This window comes from Solanum pennellii, chromosome 11, assembly GCF_001406875.1.
Source record: "Solanum pennellii chromosome 11, SPENNV200".
Taxonomy (NCBI): Eukaryota; Viridiplantae; Streptophyta; class Magnoliopsida; order Solanales; family Solanaceae; genus Solanum; species Solanum pennellii.
In genome coordinates this window covers 25,005,194-25,018,664 of record NC_028647.1, presented here as the reverse complement: position 1 = coordinate 25,018,664, position 13,471 = coordinate 25,005,194, and the positions used below count along the sequence as shown (strand labels likewise).

The following is a 13,471-nucleotide window of genomic DNA, read 5'->3' as shown; positions in this document are numbered from 1 at the left end:
CTCTTCTTTGTTAAACTAGATTCGTCTTTTGTACTTGATTTTTTAATAATTTCATCCATTCAAATTGGGTCGTTTTCAAATTTGGATCTGCAAAATTGAAAAAATAAATCAATTTTAGACCGATTTTGGTGGTCTCTGAAATTTTTGAAGTTGCTATTGAGAGCGTAGTGATAAAGATTTAAAATTCAAACTAATTTTGTGGAGAGAATTAAGGAGAACTTGAAGGGTATGGGAGAGAGGAAGGAGATGAAGTGAATTGTATGAAAAGAATAACTTTATACAAATTGTGGGTCCCGTCAATAGTAACAAAATATGTAAAACTATAGCTACTCAATGAAAATTAAAGAAACAGTAGCTATATTATTATTATTATTATTATTATTATTATTATTATTATTATTATTAGGGAAAAGGGTCTGATTTACCCCTGAACTTTATGATTTGGAGCTGATATACCCTCCGTTTAAAAAAAGGCCCATATATGCCCTTGCCGTTATAAAAATGGCTCATATATGCTCTTTTTACTTAACAGACCATTATTTAATAAATTAAAAAATCATTTTTATGCTTTAATATGAGAAAATTCCACGTGGCTCTTAAAATACCCCACCCAATTAATTTTCAACGACCAAACCCAATTGAAAACAAGAAAACCCCACCCACTTAAATAACCTAACCCATTTCATTCTATGGTCTCCACTCTCTAGTTCAAGAAGAAAAAATGAAAAACATGTTAGGGTTTCAGTGAGCTCAAAACTGGCGTCCATCAATTTTGATATTGTTCAAAAGCTTATGTAAGTTTCTACTACTTTCTTCCCTTTTCTTTTAAGGATCTTTCGTGTTAAAACTATAGGGTAAAATGTCAGAAAAGTGTAACTGAGTTTACTTATGTGCTTTTCCCCCTTAACATTCTATCCATGGAAGGTTTATTTTCTTACTTTAATACATGACTTTATCTCTTTGAATGCAAAGATGGAATCTTTGTTGGTCCCTAAATAGTTATTATCTCTTTAGGATTTTAAAATTTATTTTTCAGTTGGTTAGTGTTAAATGCTAAGGTGGTCCCTATTATGTCTAAGTTATTTGCTTGTTGCAGGTGTCATTTTGAAGGATGATTGAAGAAGTGGATATTGCTTTCAACTACAGGGGCAATTGGGTAATTTCTCCAAAGCTGGAATACAATATAAAATTTCAGCACACCTGGTATTATAATACTTGTTTAGTTTGTTATGATAATTTGTGTGAATCTTTTACTTCCAAATTTGGATTTAGGGAAGTTCAACAATTGTTGGTCACTGGTCCATCTGGTACTTATTATGTAATTGAAGATAATGATGGAATTAAGGCTCTTCAATACTTATTTTCAAAAGATTTCAAGGTGATAAATGTTTATGCTATAGATGCTCATGAATTGAGAGTTTCTGCCACAAATATCATATATCATACCGAATCATATTTTGTGGATGTTGAAGCTGCTACTGATTGTGATTATAGTGATGTGGAGGATGATACTCTTTATGAAATGGGCGACAATTGTGAAATTGTTGAATATAATTCTAAAGTGTTTCAACGTTATGAACATGAAAAAGAGAGACTTGTGAGTGATGGACTTGAAAATTTTAAGGAATTAGAAATGGGTATGACCTTTAAGACTACAAGAAGCTAGGTAGGTTGTTAGTTTTTATGCTATGGCTAACAAAAAGAAGTCGAAAACAAAAAGAAATGATACAAAAAGAATTAGGTATGAGTGTTATGATGGTTGTCCCTTTACTCTTCTCTAAGGATGGAAAATCAGCAACATTTAAGGTTAAAACATTGAAGCCTAAGCATACTTGTGATGATTCTTTTGTTAATCCATTGACAACTTATCATACCTTGGTTGTTTATTTTAAGGATGAAGTTCAAAATGATCCAAAATACCCTATCAAAGATATGAGAGGAATTCTTGAAAAAAAATTCAAGTTGAATGTCTCAAGATCCAAACTAAAAAGAGCCAAAACAATGGCTCTTGATAAATTGGAAGGCAATTTCGAAGATGACAACAATAGGCTTGAAGCTAAATGGTCAAGAACTTAGACAATCAAATCCAGGATTTGATGTGGTAATTTATATCTCTAAAGATGCACTTGAACAAGGCATAAGAAGGTTTTTGAGAATGTACATTTGCTTCAAGGCTTTGAAGGATGGATGGAAAAGTTTGAGACCTATAATTGGTTTAGATGAAATGTTTCTCAAAGGAAAATGTAAGGGGCAACTATTAATTACTAGTTGTTGGGCAAGACTCAATGAATCATTTCTATCCAATAGCTTGGGCGGTGGTGGAAAAGGAAAACAAAGGAACATGGACATGGTTTATTCAGTTGTTGAAGATTTCATTGGAGCTTAAAAATGGTGAAACTCTGACATTTATGTCTGATATGCAAAAGGTAGATTTAAAATATATTTTTTTCTTATTGCCTTTTCTTTATCTTTTTTCTTACTGTTATTTGTTTCTTTTCGATTTTTAGGGCCTGTTGGATGTTGTAGCTAAAGTTCTTCCAGAAGCACACCATAGGTTTTTTATGAGGCATATAGAATCTAACTGGTGCAAGAAATGGCGGAGTGGTGAAGAGAAAAAATTGATGTGGTGGTGTGCATGGAGTACCTATGGAGAAGAATTCAAAGACACTTTGAAGGTGTTAGCAAAGGTGGATGAAGATTAGCTAGTGATCTTCTTCATTTTCCTGTAATTAAATGGTGTAGGTCATATTTTGATACTCAATGTAAGAATCTGATGGTAGACAATAACTTCACTGAGTCTTTTAACAGTTGGATACTTGAAGCGAGACCTAAACCAATCATCAAAATGTTGGAGGAAATAAGAGTGAAGGTGAAGAATATGTTGGTGAAAAATGAAAAAAATTGACAGAAAATGGCAAAATGATATTAGTCCAACGACTATGAAATTGTACAATGATTTTCAATTAATGGCTACCAGTTCTACACTTGAGTTCAATGGAGATTATGGTTATGAAGTGAAAGATGGACACACGGACACACGTACAGTGAATTTGGTGTTCAAGAAATGCACTTGTAAATTATGGGACTTAGGTGGAATACCATGTCACCATGCCATCAAGGCACTTTTGCATAAAAAAACGGAACCATTGGAAGAGGTTCATTATTGGTACAGAAAAGAGGCTTATTTGTTAACGTACAAGCACAAGTTGCAACCAGTTAGGGGTTCTCAATTCTGGAAAGTCGACCCTGCTCAAGCCATGGAACCTCCAGAAATGGTAAAACTTTTGTCGCGCCCTATTTTTCGCAAAAATGGGTTTTGTGCACGACCCAACAACTCTTTTGGGATTTTGAGTTTGGAGTCGCCACCTAACAAATTAAGGCGCGTTAGGGCACCTATCTAACCTAACTAAGTCTAGCTAAGGTCAACAAGCCAGAGATCAGGGTAAGGGTTCAAATTACCTCGAGGGGAAGGTGTTAGGCATCCCTCGAGGTCCACAAATGTGGGTCCCGGACGTATCTCATGCAATCTAGGTGGGGGTTACAAGTAGCAAATTGGTCACTTCATTTATTAATCTATTTAAGCTTGCTAAGTGATAACAAATATAAAACAATTAAGACTATTTTATTATTTTTTTATTAATTTAGATATGCAAGGCTAGGTAATAACAATAAATAAACAATCAAATTTTTTATTTTTATTTTAACATACGAGACTATGTTATAAACAAATCGAACAAATAAATTATTTTATTATTTCAATTAATATTAAGCATGCTAGAAGGTGATAGAAATAATAAACACAACAAATACTAATCAATTAGATAAAGATAAGCGAGGAGACAAAAATAGTCAAATAGATAAGCCAATAAAATTTTTTATTTTTTTTTATTTTAAGCTACCCCAAATAAATTATTAAACAATTAAGATTACTTCAATTATTTATTATTTGAGCATACGATCTATGTCATAAACAAATATTGCAAATATTAAGCAGTTAATATGTGCGAAAGTAAAGTTTTGAAAAATTGAGCAAATTTTGAATAGAAATTTTATTTTTTAAAAAAAATATTTGTTTCTTTATAGGGGTGATGCCACGATATTGTTAATCGCGCTCTTCCACCATAGAAACAATTTTGTTTTGAGGTCGGTCTTAGAAAAATAATAAAAGTTTATATTTTTTGAAAATGAATTAAAAGATTCAGTTTGCATATAGGCACATAAATATTTACATATAAATACACATAATTCCTTTTGAAAATCATGGGTAGGTGGTACTTCCGGGAACGCATCGGTTTAATTTAAAAATTGGAACTAGACCTCGTAGTTCCTTTGACTTTCCCACTAACGATAGGTTAGGAGATAGTGCTTATAATTAATTTTTAAAAATAAACAATGTCATAATCAATCCAAAGTTTTAAAGGAGGATTGAATAATGACTTTTTTCAAAAAGTCATGTTGCAAAACTTTGTAAGAAGAAAAACTAGTAGAACATTAATGTAGTAAATTTATAAAATGCAAAGATTTTACTATGAAATATATTCAAAAGCCAAGTAGTTTGTTAGATGCATCAAATGATTTTATTTTATTATTATTATTATTATTATTATTTTAAGAAAACAACATATTGCATCATAAGTGCGAAATCTTTAAGAGGACAAATAAGATTACTAATTAATAATATTAGCTAATTTAAAAGGGAGCAAAAATATGCACAACAAATTTTATTGGAGTGGGTATGCTAAAAATTTATTTACAAACCTACAAACATGATTTCTAGGTGTTCAAAACGGAGTAACATATATAGGCATGATTTTGTAAATCTAAATGATATGAACATTTTAATCCTTAGGCATGATTTCTACGTGATAAGACAATTGAAAAGTTATAACATATTTTTTAACATCTAACAGCCTACTAAATTATTAGGATTTGATTTTAATATTCAAAAATTAATGGAATCTAGTTATTTTAAAACTTATTAACAAACAAAGCGTCAAGCATGTTGAAAATTGGTTAGATTACAACACCTACAAACAAGAATTCTAGGTGGTTCAAGATTTAAAATAAAATAAACATATAGGCATGATTTCTAACTTTTAAAAATTACAATAAACAAGTAGCAGGTAAACCCCCTTCCCTTAGGTGATCCCTCCCCCCAAAATATCTTATTTTATATATATGGAGTTAAATAGTTGTACAAACATTACAAGTAAAAATAAAGAACGAATAAACATATATATAACAATAAAATGAGCGAGGCTTCGTCCACAATTTCTTCTAGGCAAATCTTCAACATCTTGAACTCTAAGTTCAAAACCTGGAAGAAGAGATAATGTAACACATATACGATGAGAAAATAATTGTAATGTAGTAGATTTATAGTAGCAAATTACTCTCATATATATGTAAATAACACACAAAAAGAGATAAAGAGTAACCATAGCTATATTATCAAACGAAAAGGATAATGAAACTAACTTGGATGCTTCCTTGTTGTTTCATTTCTCAACACACGAATATTATCAATATGCAAAAAATCAAATTGAAATTAATAAAGAGGACTTACCAATTATGCAGAAAAGATTATCAACTTGTACGATGAGTTGAGAGAATGAATATGTGTATGAGCAATGAGAGAATAAGGAGTGATGAGAGAACTTGTGATTGAGAGTGTGTGTCGGACGGATCCGTTAAGAATCGTTTTTCAATGCACCAAAATATACAAGTGGTTTGTTGAACTTCGAAGCTCGCCTAAAGAGGAAATGCAGTGGCGTCTGGCGGCTCGTTGGCGGCTGCTGCTTCCTCGCTTCTAGAGATGCTGTTTTCTGCCGGTCGTCGTCCGCTGCTCGCCTGGAGAGAGGAAGGGGGGAGGGTAGCGGCTGTCCGCTGCTGCTGGTGTTGTCGGAGCTGCTTCCTGTCGCTGTTTGTTGCAGCTGCTGGTGGTTTCCCGTCGTGCTGTCCCTGCAGGAGAAGAAAAAGGGAGGGAAAACAGAGAGGGGAAACGGGGGGAGGAAGAGGAACGATGGAGAGGGAGAGGGGAAGAGGGAGACGATTGGAGAGAAGGGAAGAAGGGGGAGAGAAAGAGGCGGCCAACAGCTGCTGGCTGGCCGGGGGAAAAAGAAGAGGGGTCGCCAGTCGGAGAAGGGGAAGAAAGGGAAGGGGCGGATAGAAGAGAAGAGAGGGAGAGAGAGGGGCGGCTGGACAGAGGGATGGGAGGAAGGCGGCTGGTCGGAAAGGGAGAGAGGAAAAAGGAGGCGGAGAGAGGGAAAAAAAGGGAGGAAGAGAATGAATTCCAATTTTAGGTTTTGGGGTCTTTTGGTGTTGAAGAAAGAGAATAGGAGATTTAATCACAACCGTTGATTTAATAAGAGATTAAGGTTAGGATTTGATCTAGAATTTAATTAATTAAATAGACGGATGAGATCAAAAGATGAAGTCTTGAAATTAGATGAGTTAGATACGGAATGGCTAAAATTGTAATTAAAATTGGCTAGAATTGAAAGGAAGAGATGGCTATGATTGTAATAAAAATTTAATTGGAGTGGCTAAAATTGAAAGAAACTAGAATAGAATAGGCTAGAATTTAAATTATAGTTTAAGGAAAGTGTAGGAATTACTATTTAATTAAAATACTACATATATTAAAATATTTTTATATAATTGAAAATCATTTAAATTTTAAAACATTTGAATTCATTAATAAATTTAAAATATAATAATATTTACAATAATTTTATAAAGTAAACGATACTAAAATATATAATTTTGAGAAAAATCGACTAAAACTTCAAAACTTTAAGTAAANCATAAATATTTACATATAAATACACATAATTCCTTTTGAAAATCATGGGTAGGTGGTACTTCCGGGAACGCATCGGTTTAATTTAAAAATTGGAACTAGACCTCGTAGTTCCTTTGACTTTCCCACTAACGATAGGTTAGGAGATAGTGCTTATAATTAATTTTTAAAAATAAACAATGTCATAATCAATCCAAAGTTTTAAAGGAGGATTGAATAATGACTTTTTTCAAAAAGTCATGTTGCAAAACTTTGTAAGAAGAAAAACTAGTAGAACATTAATGTAGTAAATTTATAAAATGCAAAGATTTTACTATGAAATATATTCAAAAGCCAAGTAGTTTGTTAGATGCATCAAATGATTTTATTTTATTATTATTATTATTATTATTATTTTAAGAAAACAACATATTGCATCATAAGTGCGAAATCTTTAAGAGGACAAATAAGATTACTAATTAATAATATTAGCTAATTTAAAAGGGAGCAAAAATATGCACAACAAATTTTATTGGAGTGGGTATGCTAAAAATTTATTTACAAACCTACAAACATGATTTCTAGGTGTTCAAAACGGAGTAACATATATAGGCATGATTTTGTAAATCTAAATGATATGAACATTTTAATCCTTAGGCATGATTTCTACGTGATAAGACAATTGAAAAGTTATAACATATTTTTTAACATCTAACAGCCTACTAAATTATTAGGATTTGATTTTAATATTCAAAAATTAATGGAATCTAGTTATTTTAAAACTTATTAACAAACAAAGCGTCAAGCATGTTGAAAATTGGTTAGATTACAACACCTACAAACAAGAATTCTAGGTGGTTCAAGATTTAAAATAAAATAAACATATAGGCATGATTTCTAACTTTTAAAAATTACAATAAACAAGTAGCAGGTAAACCCCCTTCCCTTAGGTGATCCCTCCCCCCAAAATATCTTATTTTATATATATGGAGTTAAATAGTTGTACAAACATTACAAGTAAAAATAAAGAACGAATAAACATATATATAACAATAAAATGAGCGAGGCTTCGTCCACAATTTCTTCTAGGCAAATCTTCAACATCTTGAACTCTAAGTTCAAAACCTGGAAGAAGAGATAATGTAACACATATACGATGAGAAAATAATTGTAATGTAGTAGATTTATAGTAGCAAATTACTCTCATATATATGTAAATAACACACAAAAAGAGATAAAGAGTAACCATAGCTATATTATCAAACGAAAAGGATAATGAAACTAACTTGGATGCTTCCTTGTTGTTTCATTTCTCAACACACGAATATTATCAATATGCAAAAAATCAAATTGAAATTAATAAAGAGGACTTACCAATTATGCAGAAAAGATTATCAACTTGTACGATGAGTTGAGAGAATGAATATGTGTATGAGCAATGAGAGAATAAGGAGTGATGAGAGAACTTGTGATTGAGAGTGTGTGTCGGACGGATCCGTTAAGAATCGTTTTTCAATGCACCAAAATATACAAGTGGTTTGTTGAACTTCGAAGCTCGCCTAAAGAGGAAATGCAGTGGCGTCTGGCGGCTCGTTGGCGGCTGCTGCTTCCTCGCTTCTAGAGATGCTGTTTTCTGCCGGTCGTCGTCCGCTGCTCGCCTGGAGAGAGGAAGGGGGGAGGGTAGCGGCTGTCCGCTGCTGCTGGTGTTGTCGGAGCTGCTTCCTGTCGCTGTTTGTTGCAGCTGCTGGTGGTTTCCCGTCGTGCTGTCCCTGCAGGAGAAGAAAAAGGGAGGGAAAACAGAGAGGGGAAACGGGGGGAGGAAGAGGAACGATGGAGAGGGAGAGGGGAAGAGGGAGACGATTGGAGAGAAGGGAAGAAGGGGGAGAGAAAGAGGCGGCCAACAGCTGCTGGCTGGCCGGGGGAAAAAGAAGAGGGGTCGCCAGTCGGAGAAGGGGAAGAAAGGGAAGGGGCGGATAGAAGAGAAGAGAGGGAGAGAGAGGGGCGGCTGGACAGAGGGATGGGAGGAAGGCGGCTGGTCGGAAAGGGAGAGAGGAAAAAGGAGGCGGAGAGAGGGAAAAAAAGGGAGGAAGAGAATGAATTCCAATTTTAGGTTTTGGGGTCTTTTGGTGTTGAAGAAAGAGAATAGGAGATTTAATCACAACCGTTGATTTAATAAGAGATTAAGGTTAGGATTTGATCTAGAATTTAATTAATTAAATAGACGGATGAGATCAAAAGATGAAGTCTTGAAATTAGATGAGTTAGATACGGAATGGCTAAAATTGTAATTAAAATTGGCTAGAATTGAAAGGAAGAGATGGCTATGATTGTAATAAAAATTTAATTGGAGTGGCTAAAATTGAAAGAAACTAGAATAGAATAGGCTAGAATTTAAATTATAGTTTAAGGAAAGTGTAGGAATTACTATTTAATTAAAATACTACATATATTAAAATATTTTTATATAATTGAAAATCATTTAAATTTTAAAACATTTGAATTCATTAATAAATTTAAAATATAATAATATTTACAATAATTTTATAAAGTAAACGATACTAAAATATATAATTTTGAGAAAAATCGACTAAAACTTCAAAACTTTAAGTAAATTTTAAAATATGTATGTAATCGAATATAATCCTAAAAATGGTTAAAGGTCGGTCAAAATTGGGTGTCAACAACTTGTTGGCAGACCCAAGATGAAAAGAAATAGAGAAACTGAAGAGGCAAGTTTGAGAAAGGGAGCATGGAAGCAGTCAAGAAAAGGAACTCTAATGAGATGCAACAAGTGTGGTGATTTCAATCACAATGCTAAGGGATGTTATAAGGTAATCTCTCTTAGTTTTTTCTTTTAGTTAAAGGTGTTCGTTTTTGTCTATCACAACAATTTTTTTGGGTTGAAGGACCATGAAGAAGATGAGAGTTCACACAAAATAAAAAAGAAAGCAAGCAGTCAAAAGTCGAGGAGTCGAGCAGGAAAAAACTCTACATGTAGTGCCACTATAGAGTATGAGATAGAAGCTTCACCCCAACATTTTCAGACGCAACAGTCTACTGCATATGGTCCTGAGATCGGGAATGAAGAAGATCCAACATTTCGATCAATGGTAATATCTGAGACAGAAACAAGGATGGAAAAGAGGTCTCGAATATTTGAAGGAATAGGAAGCAGGAAGATTGTTTTTAAAGGAGATGCAAGAGGAATCTCGACCCCTTCGAATCTACCATATTCACCAAAGAAGACTACTTGGAAGGGCAAGAAAGCAGTCACAACTGGTCAGTTACAAGCAGAAGTAAAGAAGAAAAGAGTGAAGCAAATGGCAATGAAGGGCAGACAACCCGTGGATACTGATGATGATCTAGTTTAGAAGTTGTGTGGTTGATATTTTTTTGACTTTAGGTGGTTATTTTGGATAGTATTATATGATGTAAATCCAGACAATTTCTTTTGTTGCTAACCATATATTAGATATTTGTGGTTGGTTTAACCACCAGTAGGTTAATCTTCTTTTGTTGGTAACTTGTGTTAAGATAATGTTATGAAAATTGACAATTATGTTCTTACGATGTTAGTATAAAATAAGTCAATCTTTTCAAGTTCCATTTTAAACTGTGTAGTAACAAGATGTATATTATCATGGAAACAAAATTAGGATTTACAGTATTTCTTTTGTAAGCAAAAAGGAAAATCCAAGATTGAAGAGTTTTTCTTCCATAAGACAAAACAAGACAAATTACAGTATGCAACATGAAGCAATGAGCCTTTCTTTCACCACAATCTCAGGAAAAAATGATAGAATTAGACTGATTATGTCACTCAGAAGAGTAAATTATACACCCAACAAGTTAAAAACGACAACCAAGAGAGATGCCAGGACAATGGGGTTGAGTGATTATTAGTTCTAGTTATTCCCAGAGGGATATGGAGTTTCTGGTGATCAGAAACATCCCTGCTGATGATCTAGCCCCCTTTATCAAAACAATGGTCCAAAATGTCAGAGCTGAATGCAGGACACTGGGATGTCTTTTACCAATGTTTTTTCTAGGCTTCTACGTCATGCTCCGTACTTTGGAGCCTTCCAAAGCTTGAATGCCACTTCATGTAGAAATCTATCTATTGGAATCATAAGGTTTGCGCCATGCTCGTTGAAAGATGAGAATGCAAAATATCAGGATCTTCAATTTAGATGTTAGCAGACAATAACTCTTGTGATAACACTAAATTTGAAGGTGTTATGTGATAGAATTACACAGTAGAGATCAAGCGCAAAATCAAGGATACTACGAGTAATGACACTCAAATGTTAGGAAGCTGATGCAAGTACTGCACATTGTAAAAGACACGCAGAAAGGTTCTTGATTTCTGCTGGCTACTCTATACGGGTTAATAAATTAGGAGAACTTTAAGTGTTAAAGATACCTCGTGCATTTCAGAGGAATACGAGTATAGAAGAGCCATTAACCATTCTCCTTAGTTGTGTCATCACATTTCTGAGCAATGAAAGGAACCTGTTGACGATTTGATATATTCTGCACTACAAATAAGCTAGAAATCTTGAACAGTACCATTATTTGTAAACACTCATTTTCATTTGGGATTGGAAAAGGAGAAGACAGAAGTATTTAGCTTGTAAATATTTAAACCAAAGTTAATATTGAGTCGTGATTTTCCTTCTTTAATTGTATAACTTTGACGAGGGAAAATAAGAGAAAGTTTAGAGTTACTCTCTTGTCTACTGTCAGCAATAGAAAACTTGGAATCATCAGACTCACAACAGCGCCATTGCTCAACAAAATTGTCATTGATTTTTTTTCTTGTTGAACGGGAGAGTAGAGACCATAGAATGAAATGGGTTAGGTTTATTTAAGTGGGTGGGGTTTTCTTGTTTTCAATTGGGTCGGGTCGGTAAAAATTAATTGGGTGGGGTATTTTAAGAGTCACGTGGCATTTTCTCAGATTAAAGCATAAAAAATAAATTTTTAATTTATTAAATAATGGCCTGTTAAGTAAAAAGGGCATATATGATCCATTTCTATAACGGCAAGGGCATATATGGACCATTTTTTATACGGAGGGTATATCAGCACCAAATCATAAAGCTCAGGGATAAATCAGACCCTTTTATTATCTCCTTCTTTTTCCTTTTAAACAAATTTAGAAGCATCATCAAAAATTTTTTTTTAAAAAAGTTACCGTGTTCAAGTTAATTTTAAAATGTTCCAAAATTTTGTTTATTATAAAAAAAATGGTTTTACAGTTGCACTGTCCTAATTTTTATTTTTATTTTTTAAAAAAATGGTATAGATTTAATTAATTTTAATTATTTAAAAAATATGTTATTTTGTAGTAATTGTGTATCATCCACTATTATTATTTTTATTTACATATTTAGTTTCATTATAGTTTTTTTTTACATTGAATTAGAAATTTCAATCAGACAAACTTGAAAATTTTAAAAAGATTGAAAGAAATTATTTTGATTGTAAACTCACTAATTACACTCAAACATTACATCTCAATTACATTACATATGAATATATAAATTATTACTTGAAGAAATCTCAGATTCTTTTTTTCCATAGTTATCTTCTAATTTGTTGTTGCAAATGCTCCCAGTGAAAGATTGTCCTCTCATAAAAGATAAAATAAACAACAAAAATATTGAAATTAATGAGTAATAAAGAGACTAAGACAATTTTTTTAGAAAATGATATTGTGCCAATAAAAAAAAGTGGTCAATATGCTCTTTGGAGAAAAAAAGTGTTCATGCGAGGGACAGATTAAGGAAGTGGGAAGTTGTGGTGTTTTTATAATCCTCTTTTTGTTTTTTATTTATTTTATTATTTATATTTTTTTATAGTATCTGTTTTTTTTTAATTATTGTTATTATTATTTCTATTATTATTATTATTATTATCATTATTATTATTATTATTATTATTATTTGTTTTGCTATAAATAAGGAGGTTGTGGAAACATATTATTATTATTATCATTATTAAATAAATAACTTTTTTCAAACAATTTTTAATTATCATTTAAAAAACTCAAAATTTGAGGATGTATTACCATTTTGTTAATGTGTTTTTTTAATTAAAAAACAAACAATTTCTATTTTATTTAAAACTCTAATTTATCTTCTAAAATAGTAACTTCTTTTGTTTATTAAAAAATTAATTAATTAATAATAATAATCTAAAAATTAAAAATTAATATATATATATATATATATATATATATATTATTAATAATATTATTATTATTGTCAATAATTATTTTAAACCCTTTATTTTATTTAACTTTCAATCAAACGATTGGACGATCGAGATCGAATTAAAGACTTTTAAACCTAGACTCTACCACAACTACCCTAAGAGTGTGTTTGGTATGAAAGAAAACATTTTCTAGAAAATGTTTTTCAAATCAACTCATTTTCTTCAAAATTAAGGAAAATGACTTCCCTTCAAAAATTAAGGAAAACATTTTTCAAAGCTCTCCTCCAATTTTAAATTACATTTTTTTGGGAAAAACATCAATTTAAAAAAAATATTTTCAATTTCAAAATTTTATTTTTTCACCCGATCTCTGACCACGGCCCCCTCACCCAACACCACCCCTTCCCCAAAAAATTAATTTTGATTTTAAAAATATTTTCAACTCAATTTTTATTTTTAAGCTCCTACCTC

General features: G+C 32.1%; 1 pseudogene; it reads left to right on the top strand.

The window, feature by feature from the left end:
* Positions 1–663: 663 nt before the first annotated feature.
* On the top strand, positions 664–10,287 carry LOC107003527 (annotated as a pseudogene).
* The last annotated feature ends 3,184 nt before the right edge of the window (positions 10,288–13,471 follow it).